Source organism: Cyanistes caeruleus, chromosome 6, assembly GCF_971803275.1.
Source record: "Cyanistes caeruleus chromosome 6, bCyaCae1.hap1.1, whole genome shotgun sequence".
NCBI lineage: Eukaryota > Metazoa > Chordata > Aves > Passeriformes > Paridae > Cyanistes > Cyanistes caeruleus.
Genome location: NC_141706.1, coordinates 27,082,125 through 27,097,723, shown reverse-complemented (window position 1 = coordinate 27,097,723; position 15,599 = coordinate 27,082,125). Strand labels below are relative to the sequence as shown.

At 35.8% G+C, this 15,599-nt stretch overlaps 1 protein-coding gene across 6 annotated transcripts in view; it reads left to right on the top strand.

Moving 5' to 3' along the window:
- LRRC4C (leucine rich repeat containing 4C) overlaps positions 1 to 15,599 on the top strand; it is a 587,704-nt gene that overhangs the window by 345,049 nt on the left and 227,056 nt on the right. The gene's annotated exons all lie outside the window — the stretch shown is intronic.

Here is a 15,599-nt window from a genome sequence, read left to right as displayed (position 1 = left end):
ATGAGCAAATGATGATGTCAAAGTAGTGAATTTTGATGGAAAATCTGAAGCCTGATTTAATAGTAATTAAAATTAAACCTTGAAAGAAAATATATTTTGAGAAGCAGGCTTATCAGTGAAGGGGTTGACATTTCTATGATTTGTTTGCCACTTCATATTCTGGAGTATGTTACCCAATGTTAGTAAATTTATCCTCATAATGAAGTTATGATATAATAAAATACTGTTACCTCTGTTTACTTAGAAATAACTGTGTCAAAACTTGAGGAGACAGGCTTAACAGCTGTATGTTTCTTTTATTATTTATGATAATTTATTATTTATTACATTTTAACTACTAGTTTCTTAGATCTTTTGAAAACCCAGTTGTGTATTTAGAGTACATATATTGAGCAGCTGTATTATATTGATGCTGCTCCATAATGTTCAGCCATCCAAACCCAGCAACATTCTTGCAGAAGAAAATTATAGTTTTAGTATGGAGAGGATTTGAGGAAACTGAGGGCCCCTATAATAAAGTCACTCATCTAAGATTGCATAAGTAGTCTGAAATAGAGCTGTGGAGGAGCTTTATGACTGGACCACAAGAACTAAGACCATCCTTCCTCCTTGTAAGTGTTGGATCTGAGTAGAAATCTGTCTTTTTGGTGGTTTTAGGTAAAAAAATGGGATTGTCACAAATACAGTTACTAATCTTTTTCAGAAAGCTCAGAAAATATAAATCTTGATAGTCTGTTTCTGCATGAGCTGTCATTGTAAAAGCTATGCCAGCTATAGTTTCTTAGATAATTTATTTGCTTTATACATCATAAATCAAATAACTCACTAGTTTTATTCACTATAGGCAGAATTACTTGTGTTATTCTCTTTTCCAGTACAGCTCATTCTTGCAGTTTTGCAAACCTTAACTACTGTGAGTGGTTCCAGCTAAGTCAATTAGTTTAATGAAGCTTACTTAGAGTAATAGGAATTAAGTCAGTGCTGAAAAATAAGCTACTATAAACTATGTTCTTTGTGATAATTTATGCAAAAAAACACTGTTGATTCTAGGATACAGTGGCAAAATATTCCATTAATTAAACATTTCAGAACATATATTAAACTGTTTCAAGAACTCCTTCCTGGCATAAGATAACATTTTATTCTTCAGATGTTATTTGAGTATGCAGAACGTTACAGTCTGTGCTCAACTGAATTAGCACAATTGAACATTCTCACCATTTAAAACATTTAAAACCCTGAATCAGATCCTAAAACCCTCCATTCCCTTATTTACTGAATCTCTAAGTATTTGGATAGTAGAAGTTTTGTGACTGTTTTGCTTGTTTGGCTGTTTGGTTTTGTAGGAGGGGATTCTTTCTGAGGGTTTGGGGTTTTTTGTTTTCTTTCACCTTGTTATACATGCAGCATTAAAATCTGGTTACCAAAAAAAAGCATGAAAATTATGATTTTGCAAAACAGATTCATTCTTGGAGTGGTGCTTTTAAGATAAACCCAGCATACCAAAATATGCTAAAACAATAGGGCTTGTCAGCATTACTAATGCTGTAAAGCTCTTTTCAAATAATCTGCCTTCTCCAAAATGATTGGTGAATTTGGTCATTATATCTAATTAATTTTCATTTTAATGAAAGACAAATGATACATTAGTTAGCATTTGTGAGTCTTTCTGTGCCAGTGTTAATTTTAAGAAAGCAGTCTCAAAGCAATTTTCTAATAAAACTTGTTTAGAGTGAAAGCACAATCAGGAATGTCATGAACCAGTTTCTCAGGGCTCTGAGGCTGCAGACCTTCCTAAGACAATGGGATAATTCCTGTCTGTACTGCTGTTCTGTTTTACCTAAATATATATTAGAATGTCTTGACTTTTCTTCTGGCTACCAACAGGTGTCCACAGAGATAAACCCTCTCATTTTCTCAGAGAAATATATTCCTATCAAGAAATCCCAGGATACCTAATCATATTTATTTATCCATTTGGTGCTGTTTTTTTCCTGCTGATCTTGTTTCAGCGTTGGGACCAGTGAGCTATGAAGCTGTCTATTTCTGAGTTTTCCTCTGACTAGAAAAGAGTCTAAAGGATGATCATTTCCTGTCTACTCTGAAAAGCTTTCTTTACAGCTTATAAGTGACTTTTAACAACATGTTTACTAGAAGAAAGTAAATTTCTCCAGACTTTTCAGAGCTTTTCCCTTACGTTTTTATTTTCAATGTCTGATTATTTTATAGTTTTGTAAATGTACTAATTTTACATTGAAATCCAAATAACAAGGGAAAATCATAGAAACAAGAAGAGTAAAGTACCTGTTAGTTCTTACTACTTCTCTTCTGGTCAGGACCATATTTTGAATATTCTTCAACTGCTTCTTCAGTGTCTTATTCACAAAAGAAACTCCACTGGTTAACTAAATTTGGAGTCTTCTATATAGTTTTGAAGTTTCCTGTTGATTTAATATTATTTTTACTTGATCATCTAATTTATAAATCTATAATTATTTCAAACAGAAAAATAAAACTTTTTTATTTGACATATTGAACATCTATTAATAAAGAAGACTTATGTGCTCAAATGAAAAGATCTAAAATGCATGAATTGGACTGGTTTGACAGCAAGCATGTTTATAAGCTATAATGATACTTATATTTCATTTTTTGGTGATGGAATTCAATGTTTTAGGGGCTCTGAGTATCTAAAAGCAATTAAGAGAAAATCATATTGGAAAGACTGTCATTTCAATAACAACCAATACTGTTATGACATCAGAAAAATACAGATGTTTAGACAGTATACCAGATTCTGAGTGGATGTAGCAGTTTTTTGTAAGCCAGACTAGGCAAGTTTCTGCAGACTGTTAATCTGCTCTCTGAAGCAGTTACTGAAATAGAGCTGCACTGAGTTATGTTCCCTCAGGACTTTCCTATACAAAATTTATTCTACTCAAGTAAAGCTGCCTTTAAAACCCTCACCATTTGAAGTTGCAGATAATGCAGTACTTCAAGTGCAAACGAGCTTCTGTGTATTCTGCAAGGTTCTTATTCTTAGCATCAGTGAAGTGTGAAGATAGGCCTGTGACTTTTGTATCATATGTCTTCAGTAACTTATTAAAACTGACTCTTACATTTCAGAGATGATTGTTAAAGTGAACAGCTCCATTGAGATGAATGGAGAAAACATCTTTTCCCTAAAGCATCTTTGCCATCTTTTCAGGCCATTATTTGCAGCACGACTTTATATCAAGTTTGCATATGAAAAGTTGTTTTCAAAATTATGAGGTCCATAAATATTTTCTTGACTTTTTCCTATGCTTAAGTTACAGATTCAGTATTCAAAAACTCATAAAATTTATTGAAATCAACAAAAAATATCTTTCTGCTTTTTTTTACTTCTCGTTCTTATGGAATTACTTTCAAAAGGTAGCAAGTGCAACAAACATTTAACTTGTTGGTTTGTTAGTTTATTAGTCAAAATTAGAAATAGATTTCCTTTTTTTCCAAATACTTACAGCACTTGTAAGCTTGAGAGATCCTAAAGGGGAAATCTTAACAGAATATAACCCTGCTTTGGTTTGCTATCAAGCAGCAAAGTACTTGTTTGTTAATTTTGATCAGTTTCTATCAATGTTGATTATATTTTATTAAATAACTATCTCCTCCTCTTGAAAAACAAACTTCTGGTTTATTTAGCTCAACTGAAATTACCCTCACTCCCAAAATCTCTTTTATGCAATAGCATTTTATTATGTGGTATTTCAGATGTTGGCACATTGACTGCACCCAGCTGAGGATTGCTTTACATTTTGCTCACATTTTGACTCAATAACATGTTGAGATATGCAGATAATTCACATACTTTAACTCTTTGTTTTGTAGCCAAACTGAAATGAAACATAAATTAAAAGGGTTTGGGCTTTTCCAACAGGAATTTTTTTCATTTGTCATGTTAGGTTTAATGGATGCATGAGAAATGCTTAATTCCAGAGGTGGGTTTTTATTTTTTCAGTTGGGTTGTTTGGGTTTTTTTGTTTTGTTTTGTTTTGTTGTTGTTTTTTTGTTTTATTTGTTCAAAAGCAGGGGAGTTTTTGAAATAAATTCCTAAATTGCATGTAAACTTGAAACAGAGCAAGAAGTGTAATGGTTGTGCTGATGACACATCTATTATCCTCCCAGAAAATGGTACTTAGAATCCTTAGCTGACAGATAAAATGATATGATTTAGCCTTTTATCTCTTAGAGTGTTTTGATATGGTTATTCCTCTTCTTCAAGCAGCATCCTTTGCCTTGCATGACATAGTACCTTTCCATGCTGATGGATAGTTATGTTACTCTAAAACTTAATCACTGTAGATATGTTTTACACATCATTAATAATTTTGAATAATAAACTTACGTTATTAAATATACTGTTACTAAATATACTTTAAAATAGTTTCAATTCAAAGATAAAAAGTTAGTTTTGTTGTAATATATTGTATATCACCAGCTACTTTTGTATTATTTGTAACAATAATTTAAATATTAAATGCTTCTAAGCAAGATTATCTTTTAAATTAAATGTTTGGCTATCACTAATCAAAGATTCATATTAATATCTTTACCTAGAGCCAGTTCCTAGTCATATATTGTCATGTATCCAGTATATTTATTTAAAAAGAACTATACAGTGGATGAAATGAAAGAAAGACTCTTCGTTGTGTAGTAAGGTCTCGGGATTTTGCTTATGCCTTAATTATACACTGTGTAATGAGAAACACATATACATTATATTTACATTTTGTATTAGAAAAATTAAGGAGACTTCTAAAGAGCTTTCTGAAACTGAAACAAGTTAATTTTTTATATGCATAAAAAAAAGTAGACAAAGCCAAATGTCTTAGTTTAGTTAACAGCATTTTTGATATAGTAATAGAAAATACCCTTTTAAGGACAATCTAGGCCAAGGTAGGAACAGGAATTAGATATACAGCAGAGCTTTCTGATCCTAAAATACATTCCAGCTTCTTTTATGTGCAAACCATATCAGAGCAGGTGGTAATAGCTGCTAAGAGTCCATCTCATTAGCATTGCTGTTTTTTAAAGTAATTGTCTCTCAGATCTGTACCTAAGGAATAAGAATTTGCAGAACTGAGGTAATTGAGAAGACCTGTGAGGAAACAAGATGAACATATGAAACCAATGCCCCTTTTTTGCCTGACATGTGCTGTCCTTCCTAGAATGCTAAGCTCAGACCTAACTATATCCTTGGTTATAGAGGCTTGGGAGCTGTGACCTGGAGCCAGTGCTTGCCTTCTCTGTTTGTCAGCAAAAGTGTTACATTGTCACAAGCAGAAATTCCTCTTCCCGTGATGGAAAGCAGAAAGGGAAGGCAGACAGTGTCAACTTCTTGGTTTATTGCTGATGAAGAAATTCTTCCTTTAATAAGAAACAAAAAAAACCATAAACAATTGCCAAAATGGTTATTTTGGATGTCTGTATTAGTTCTTGAATGATGAAAAGAATATTTGTCAGTTTTGTGTCATTTCTTGTTTTAGGAGCTTTCCCCCCACAAACAAACTTTTATAAAATATTTGTCATGAGCTGTGAATTCCAGAGAATTCAGGTAAGATTGCATGGATGAATTTTAGTGTAAGTTGGAATGACAAATAATTGCAGCTGTAGAAATCAGATTCATGATGATCAAATACACCCCACAAAGGCACACTTATGCACATTGAGCAGATTATCTGCCAAAAGGGAATGTAGTGCAGTTGACTATAGCTATACTATAAAATCTGTTTTTGTACCAGAGGCATTTAGAAATTTGTAAAATCTTTGTAGAAAGTGGGCTTGTCAACTATTGACAGGTTTTCTAAAAATCTTTTCTGTACATTTAAGCACCTGGTGTCAACTGCTCCACAGGATCATGTCTAAATGAAATGAAATGTGCAGTAATCCTGGCCATTAACAACAAGAAAGTTAAACAAGTAGCCTAATTTTAATTTCATTTTAGGCCATCTGCTAGGAAAATGTGGTTATCTGCGTAGTAGAAAAGCCTGGGGCACAAAAATGGATTCCTTAGTGGGCAGACACTATAATGTTCCATATAATTAAGCTCCTCTAATGAGACTGTATGAATGTTAGTTTCTCCTCTATGTCTTTGAAGGTGGTTCATAGGTTTGCCCTGACTGTAGAATCAAAAGTTCTGGTACATGAGTGTCTCATATTTTGGGGGAAGGATCCTTGTGTCCAATCCATGCCGAACTTAATGTTGGGGAAGTCCAAGACTAGCCAAGTACCTGAGGATTTTGAAAGAATGTTTTTAATTTACTAGAGTATGTTGGAATTTCCTGAATACTGTTTGCTAACTGGTAGAGGATGTATTTCTGGAAAATCCATTTGTGATATTAAGGGCAGAAAGTGTGAGGAGATTTAGATGAAAATTTGGGCACTGGAAAACATTGGAGAGAATCATCAGGGGTATGTTTACTAAGCAGTGAATTCATATGAGTTGCTGAACTGTACCATTTTACATAGTCAGGTAATATCTTAAAACTAGATCTTATGCTCTGGAATGTGCATAAAAATATCTTTGGCATACAAAGGAAAAGATACCTGAATATTTTTGGTATCCTAATAGGGACATAAATTATTCAGTTAATACCTTTTTTTTTTTTTTTTTAGTTCTGTTTGATTAGAACTGAAATATCAAGACCTGAGATTTTTGCCAGCTTTTTAATTTGATTCATCTTCAGTTTTCTGATTAGGTGAGATCCCAGGCATTTCCTGTGTCTGGGATTTTAAACTAATACTTGAGAGATAAAAAAAATTAATTTGGGAAAATTTGAGGCATCTTTCTTTCTTTGTTGTACCTTTGTAATTTTTCACACAAGTGAATTCAATTTTCAGCTTTGAAAAAAACACAGAAATGCTTTGAGAAAGGAGCTTTTATTTCACTCTTTGTATGGTTTCTGGTAAATCAGAGGGTAATATGCATATTTTTGTAAAATAGTTCTTTGTATAATGCATTTCACCTCATTAGCTCAGTTATTTATAAAATGTGCATTCCTAATGATTGTTTTTAATCTAGGATTCCTTTTGTTTGGGGTTTCGATATGTTTAAAGGAAGTGTTGAAAATGAAAGACAGAAAAAATAATTTATCAAATGAATCGTATGAGAAAACTCTGTGCAAAAACTCAGCAGTCCTCATTTAACTCCTAATTGGAATATTTTCATGAAAGATTGTCTACCTCAATTATTCTAGTTTACCAGAGAACAAATAAAAAGAAAACTTATGTGGCTGATTTTATTTGATCTGCTGTCATTATAATATCTGTATTCAAATGTAATTCCTCATCTAAAAATACAGATTACAATGAAGTGAGAGAGAGCATGAAGAAAGTAAACATAGTGAGAGGATAGTTTGGTATGGTCTAAAGATCTAAAATTGGCTAGAATTTTTACAGAGCTAATTCTCATGCTAGAAAAATTGAAAAAATGCAGTCATCTTGAGTCCTAAATTTTATTGAGGATTAGTTACAACTAGAAAATAAAAAGTAGATTATTGAATAAGAGTTATATTAAAACAGAGAAATGTTACTTATTCGACAAAACCAGGTACTTCTATAATACTTTCTTGGTTTTTGGTTTGGTTATTTTACAAATTTTTTTTGTATTTTTTACAAAATTACAGTCTTTAGAAAAATAACTTACCTTTTTTGAGGGGAAGATTGGATCACAGTAAAATATTTAAAGTTTGAAGGTGTATATCAGTCAGTTTCATAGAATCCTAGAATAGTTGAGTTTGAAGGAACTTTTAAAGGTTATCTGATTCAACCTTGCTGTAGTGAGTAGGAATATCTTCATCTAGATCATACTGCTTAGAGCCCTGTCCATTCTGACCTTGAACCACTCCAGGGATGGGAACTTTTATGGCTCTCCAGGGTCAGGAATCCAGAAATTCTGTCTACACTAGAACTTTTGTTTGTGGCCAGCATCAAGTTTAAGATAATTTTTTAGGTTTCAGGTTGCATCTCTCTTGTCATCATAAAAGCTGTATTTTGGAAGTACATGGACTTCAGAATTTGCAGTCAACTAAGTTATCTGCAGATGAAGTATTTAGCATTTATTGACAGGAATTTCTGTCTCCAAGTACTTTCAGCTACAGAAACCCAGTACAAGAGAACTTTGGAAACAAAACCAAACTGTTTGGCTTAACTGTTAGGATGTTTGGCCATGACAAAATAAAAAGTGCTGCAGTCCTATTGTGATGATACAGAAAGAGCTACAATATTGCAAAATGGTTTGGGTTTGGTTTGTTAGTTTTGCTTTAAAGGAAAAGGATTCATGCATCACTATATCATAAAATATATTTACAAGTCATGTAAATAGAATTTAATGTGATAAAGGTTGGGAGAAGCCTCAGCTCAGCCTAAGTAGAGACCATGAGATTGTGGTCTTCACTACAGGCTGAGGAGGAAGCAGGGAAACAAGTAAGATTGCAACCATGGACTTCAGGAGAGCTAACTTTAACTTCTGCAGGGGTCTTGGAAGAATCACATGGGAACAGGTTGTGAAGGGAAGAGAGGTCCAAGAGGGTTGGTTGTTGTTCAAGGGTCACTTCCTCAAGGCTCAAGAACAATGCATCCTAATAAGCAAGAAATTGGGCAAAGCGGGGAAGAGACCTGCATGGGTGAATAAAGAACTTCTGTCATTCCTCAAGTAGAAGATACACAGGAGTTGGAAATGTGGTGAATATAGAAATATAGGATGAATATAGAAAGATACATATATAGAATTAATATAGAAAGGTTTACAGAGAAAGTAGAAATGGGATAAGCCCAAGACCCATCTGGAATTAAATCAGACCAAGGGTGTCAAGGACAACAAGAAGGACTTCTTTAAACACACCAGTAACAAAAGGAAAACTAAGGACAATGTGGACCCACTGCTAAATGGAGGGGGGAGGTGGGGCTGGTGACAAAGGATGCAGAGGAAACACAATTACTGAAAGCTTTCTTTGCATTCGTCTACACTGACAAGATCAGCCCTCACGAATCTCTGACTTAGAAGGGTAAAGGAATGTTAGAAGACTTTCCCTTGGTCTAAGAGGATTGGGTTAGAGGACACCTAGGAAAATTTGTCATTCACAAGTCCATGGGCACCTAGGGGATGCATCCATTAGTGCTGAGAGACCTGGTGGGCAGGTAATGAGGACACTTATGGTCACCTTTGAAAGGTCATGGTGATTGAGAGACGTGTTTGAGGACTGGAAGAAAGCAAAAGTTGCCCCAGGTTTCAAAAATGATAAGAAGGACCCAGGGAACTACTGTATAGTCTGTCTCAGATCAATCCCTGAATCAAGCAATGACCAGCTAATTCTGGAGGCCATCTCTAACCCCAGGGATTGCAAGAAGATGATGGGGAGTAGTCGGCATGGATTCATTAAAGGTGAGTCATGCTTGACCAATTTGAATTCCTTCTACAATGAAGCACCTGCCTGGATGGATGAGGGAGAGCAGTGGATATTGAGTCTCAGCTTCAGCCAGGCTGTTGGCAGTGTCTTTCATAATATTCTTGTAGGCAAACTCAGGAAATGTGCACTGGATGAGTGGACAGTGAGGTGGATTGAGAACTGGTTGAGTGGTAGAAAGACGTAATCAACAGAACCAGAGTATAGGGGGAGCCCTGTCACTGGTGCTCTCCACCAGGGTTCCATACAGGGCCCACTGTTGTTTAAATAATTCATCACTGACTTGGAGGAAGGGGCAGAGTTCCCTGCAGACACAGCTGGAAGTAATGACCAATATCTCAGAGAGCTGTGCAACCCTTCAGAAGGAACTCAACAGGTTTGAGAGATGGGCAGAGAAGAGCCATCTGAAATTCAAGAAAGGCAAGTTCAGGGTGCTGCACCCTGAGATGAGATGTAGGCTGGGGGCTGAGCTCTTGGAAAGCAGCTCCGTGAAGAAGGACCTGGGAGTCCTGGTGGAAATGAGCCAGCAGTGGGCAAGAGGGCCAATGGGATCCTGTGGTGTGTTATGAGGAGCTTTTCCAGCAGCTCACAGGTGATCCTGCCCTCTGCTCAACCCTGGTGAGTGAGGCACTTCTGGAGTGCTGTGTCTTGTTCTGGGCTTCTCAGTACAAAAGAGACTTGGAGCTTCTAGACCAAGTTCAGGGAAGAGAAACAAAAGTGATTAAGGGACTGGAGCATCTCTCTTACAAGGAAAGGTTGAGGGAGCTGGGCCTGTTCAGTCTCAAGAACAGAAGACTGACTGGGAGGGCACCTCATCACTGCCTATCAGTATCTGAAGGGAGGGTGTCAAGAGGATGGAGACAGGCCGTTCTCGGTGATGCCAAAGAATTGGACAAGAGGCAATGGGCAGAAACTGATGCACAAGAAGTTCCACCTGAACATGAGGAACAACTTCTTCCCTGTGCATGTGACCACACACTGGAACAGATTGCCCAGAGAGGCTGTGGAGTCTCCCTCACTGAAGATATTTTAAAACCATCTGGATACAGTCCTGTGCCATGTGCTCTTGGATGACCCTGCTTGAACAGGGAGGTTGGACCAGATGACCACTGTGGTCTCTTCCAACCTGACAAAACATTTTGTGATTCTGTGATTATATTAATATCATTCTAGTATTATTAATGCTAGTGAATGGTCATAACCCATTTAAAGTGTCTATATTTTTGTCTCAAGCAATGATAAATTGGTTTCTCAGGTTAAGGTTTAGTGGCCTTGGCTTAAGTCTTCCACAGAGCTATGATCCTGATCTAGTGAAGGCTGTAAGGTGTATATGTATATGTATATTTAGGTGTATATAAGAGGCCTTCACTAGATTGAGATAAAAATATGCATTGTTTTGTTTGGCTAAGTGCACCAGGCCAAAGGTGTCGATCAAATATCAGAGTTACTGCTCTCTGGTAGGATCCTGTGTAAATATAACTCAGTACAACTTTTGGCTCAGATTATTGTCATAGTTTTTATATTTGGGCCTTGCAATTCTGTAATTCTTCTGCCATTTTCAGTTGTATTGTTTTGAATAGTTTTTCCTTACCAAGGGGAAAGATAGCTGATTTCCTTGGAACTTAAGTAAATTAGATGGGAGAATGGCAGGTTGTTTGGCTTTTTTTATCAGGTATGAATAAAAGTGCCCATGCACTTGAGTCCCTTGCCCACACACACGCTTTAGTAGAAGAAGTAATTGTTCAGGGCCACTCTGGCTTAACCAGAGGATGTGACAGAACACTGCTGTGGTAAGGTGAGGCACTGCTAAAAGCAAATCTGCCAAAAATATAATTAAGGTAAATGGGAACCTATATTAATGAAACTCATTAAGAAGCTGATGCAGGAAGAAAACGTGGTTTGAGAATAATTATTTGAAAGCAAAATCATCAAGGTTTATTCCGTGAAGTAAAAAACAGTTATGCACTCAATGACAGTTTGAAATTAAAAGAAAGTAAAAGATTGCAAATCAATAACAATAAAAAGTGCACTAAGCTAATGGATCCCTTGTTTCAAATTGAAAGTGACAGTTTTGAATTCTAGAGTAAATCTTTAGTGATGGCCCTTTTCATTACCACACAGCAGCCCTTGCCATTTCAGCTTCCATAGCTGTACTCACCCAGCTATGTGCTGCTTTGATCTATGACTCTATTTGCCATGCCTTTCAGGGATAGGGAAGTGGGAACTCATTACTGAAAAACACCCCAGTGATTTGGAAGATAGATTTTCATGTCACCAGCTGATCCCTAAGGCTCAACATCCATCCTTTGAACAGAAAGTTAAGTAAAACCTGAGAAGATGTTTTCCATGTTGCTCCTTTGAAAGGGACCTTGCTGACTAACTGATTTAATGGGCATATCTGTTTACAGGCTCTTCTGTGTTTTCCAGTACAGTTAACGCTTTTCCTTGTAGAGAAGAAATAGCTTGGTGGGTTTTTCTGGTCCTGTCTCTTGCTTTCAGCTGTGTGCTATTCCCATTACACTCTGCACTGCTGATGCTTGACATGTAGGAGTTGAAATAATCAGAACTGATTGGAATAATCAGGATGCAATAGCTCAACTTTATACCATAGGAAAATATTCTGTAGGCAGAGGTGCTTTAGTCTCCCCTGTTTCCCTAATTTCAATGATCTACAACGTTAATTTTCTTTAAGACACTTGTGATGATTTTTCCTCTTAACTACTTCTAAAATATTTTATTTAGAAAAGAAAAATCCAATGTACCCTATGTTTACTTGTATATTAAAGCATATGCTTCAAGACAGCAGCTGGGTTGTACGCATAATTTTGTTTCTCAGGATAAATAAAAGATGACTCAACCAAAAATTACACAAGGCTTCGATTTTAACTTGATCCAAAATATTCCTATTTTTTTTTTTATGTTTTTAACAAGAACGTCTATTATTTTTGTAGTGAACATGTGAAGAAAATATGGTTGTGAGAAGACAAAACCAAGTTTCTATTAGCACCACATTAGAAGCCTTTGAAATAAATATTTCTATGAACATTTTTTGAAAGTGACTATAAAATAATAATAACCTGTTCCATTCTACAAACAGAATAAATCTTCTCCTTAATATGTGGTAGACAGCTGCTCTGCTGTCATGTAAAATACTGGAGGAAGTTAGATTGAATAATCTAATGACTGGTGGAAATAGTGGGGGTGACTGATACCGTGTAAATAGCTTGCATTCAGATAATTGGAATTGCTTGGGCATTTAATTATTTCTAAAATATATTATATGCCTAATTGCTTTATCCTTGGATCTGGGGTCTACTCCTCTGCCTCTGCAGTTTTAAGTTTTAGATTATTCATGCACCCATTTCCCAAAGGAAAAAAAAAGGGTAAAATGATCCAAGGCTGAGAGAGTTGGGACTGTTTATCCTAGAGAACACAAACGTCAGGAGGGAAATTTATTGATGTAGATTAATACCTTAAAGGACACTGTGAAGAAGACAGAGACATGCTCTTTTCAGCATTGCCCAGTAAATGGACCAGAGGCAAGTGGCACAAACTGGAGTACAGAAAGTTTCCTACGAACATCAGAAACTGGGATAGGCTGAAGTACTGGAATTGATTGAAAAGTTGGAAAAGGAAGTCATGGAGTCTCCCTCTTAGGAGACTTTCAGAAACCATCTGGACTCTACCCATCTTATGTGTTAAGATGTTAGCACAGCTTTGGTATTGTTTGATGATGCAATTGAACTTCCACCAATGAAAGCAGCAGTACTGCTATTGATTTCAATGACAGAAGTAGGTTCTCCTCCTTAGTTAGGAGTTTTATTTTTTATTACCATTGTGCACACAGGATTAAAGAGGAATTAAACCTGGGAACTTCAGTTTGAAAGTTGTATTTCTGGTTTAGCTGATGGCTTGCTCTGTGACCTGGGGCAAGCTGTTTTAATTATTTGTGCCTTCATTTTCCAATTTGTAGAACCCAGATGCTAAAATGTACCCACCTTGCAGGGATATTGTTTCAATTAGCGCCTGTGAAGCACTCTGAGCTGCAGAGATAAAATACATCATAGCAATAGGAACTATTGTTATTTTTATATCATTATAATATGTGTTAGCTCTGTGACGTTAAGCTTTGTCTATTAAGAGACTTACAACTCACTCCTGGCTACCTCTCTTGTGCATTAATTTCCTCCATATACTGAAGATAAGTGTCACATTGGTATATAACTGTACTGAATTTTATATCTCTATGCACTGAGTTTCATGAGATAATAGATATTTTTTAAAGCTGGTGGAAATAATCCTTGCTTATTGACTGTAGTGATTTTACTCGAGTGATATTTTTAGCTGTTATTAAAATGTATTGCAATTAATAATGCATTGTTTTTAAGTGGGACTAAAATAAAGCGTTGTGTCATGTGGCATTATAGCACTTATTTGAAGTATGAAAATCATAATGTGTACTTGCTTTGGTAACTGCATTATTGCATATCAAACCTTAGAACAAGTACAACACGTCACCTTGAAGAATGAAACTTATTTACTGCACACAATGTCTAATACATTACTTTTATTGTATCTGAATTAAACAGGGTTTGTTGGATGACATTTGCTTGCAAGTCTGAATCCCTCAAGTATTAATCAAACATATTGCATAATGCCAAAACAGTTGTGAAGAGAAAAAGCTATGCAAAGTAGTATTAACAATAAGTGATGTGGTGTCAACTAATTGATATTCTGTGTATCGGAGATCACTTTTAGTGGCTGGTAACTTGGTGAATGATGTTGAAGGGCCTGGAGGGGAAAACAAGAGGAGGTTGAGATCACTTGGTCCATTCAGCCTGGAGAAACGGAGACTGAGGGGAGACCTCATTGTAGCCTGAAGCTTCCTCCTAAGGGAATTAGTGTCTACCTCTCACAGAGGGGTAGACACTAATCTGTTCTCTCTGATCATGATAAACTGTGTCAGGGGAGGTTTAGGTTGGATATCAGGAAAAGGTTTTCCATCTAGAGGGTGTTTGGGCACTGAAACTAGAAGGTGGCTACATCACCAACCTGACAGAGTTCCAGAAGTGTTTGCACAATGCTGTCAGGCATGTGGTGTGACTCTTAGGGTGTCCTGTGCAGAGCCAGGAGTTGGATCTGATGGTCCTTGTGGATCCCTTTTAACTTTTAAGGTTATCCTATGGATCTCTCAATCATGTGCAAATAATTTTCTATAGCATTATCAACTAATATTAATTATTTAAAATAATATTAATTTATCATTGATTGTTTAAAATTGTTCCATGTAAATGATATTATTTTTGTACATTGTTATTTAGATAACATAAATAATAAGCGAATATGTAAATAATATATTTGATTGTGAAATCTAATACATTTTTAATGTAATGCTGTATATAGTTATCACATGGTGTAAAGTGCTCAGCCAAAGTTATTACTAGATCATAAAGACAAGTGGATGATGGCCAAGTGATTGCTGCAGAAACCAACAGGGACTTCAGTTAAGGTGTTTCTGCTTTAAACTGTATTTTTGACCACTCTCTGTCGTTTTATCTCTTGGGTCATAGGATAGATTTTTCAGTGAATCTCAGCAGCAGTTTATTGTAGGTTGTGTGGGTTTGAGTTAAAACACACTGCATCCTTCCATGCAGCAGTTTGCACTGACAGCGGAGGGGAGGAGCGTTACCTACATGTTTCTTCTGTTGTTAGGTGGAAAGTTGTAGCAAGGAGGTTGTTAGGGTGGAAAAAAGAAAGATAGAGAGTCATAGGGGCATTTTGTTATTGTTTCACTAAAGACAGGTTTCAACCTCTTTTGAATGAAATTAAAAAGTAGGTTCCTACTTAAGTACCATGACATGTTTAAGTAATTATATTTGTAAGTACAGGTATCTATAAAACCATTTGCACTGTGAAGATTGAATCCTGAGGTGAATATTTGCAGACTGAAGTGACTTTTTCTGATCTAGATTAATTATCTTGCTGCTTCATTTCTAAGGGCATGCTTTTTTATCAAAATCCATGTCATTTTACGAGTGTTTTATACTGTTAATAGTGAGTAATAGGAGATTAATTAAGCATCGCTTCTGCCACAAACAAATATTGTGCCATATGTTTTTCATTAGTATTTCAGATTCTTCTTTTGCATTTATT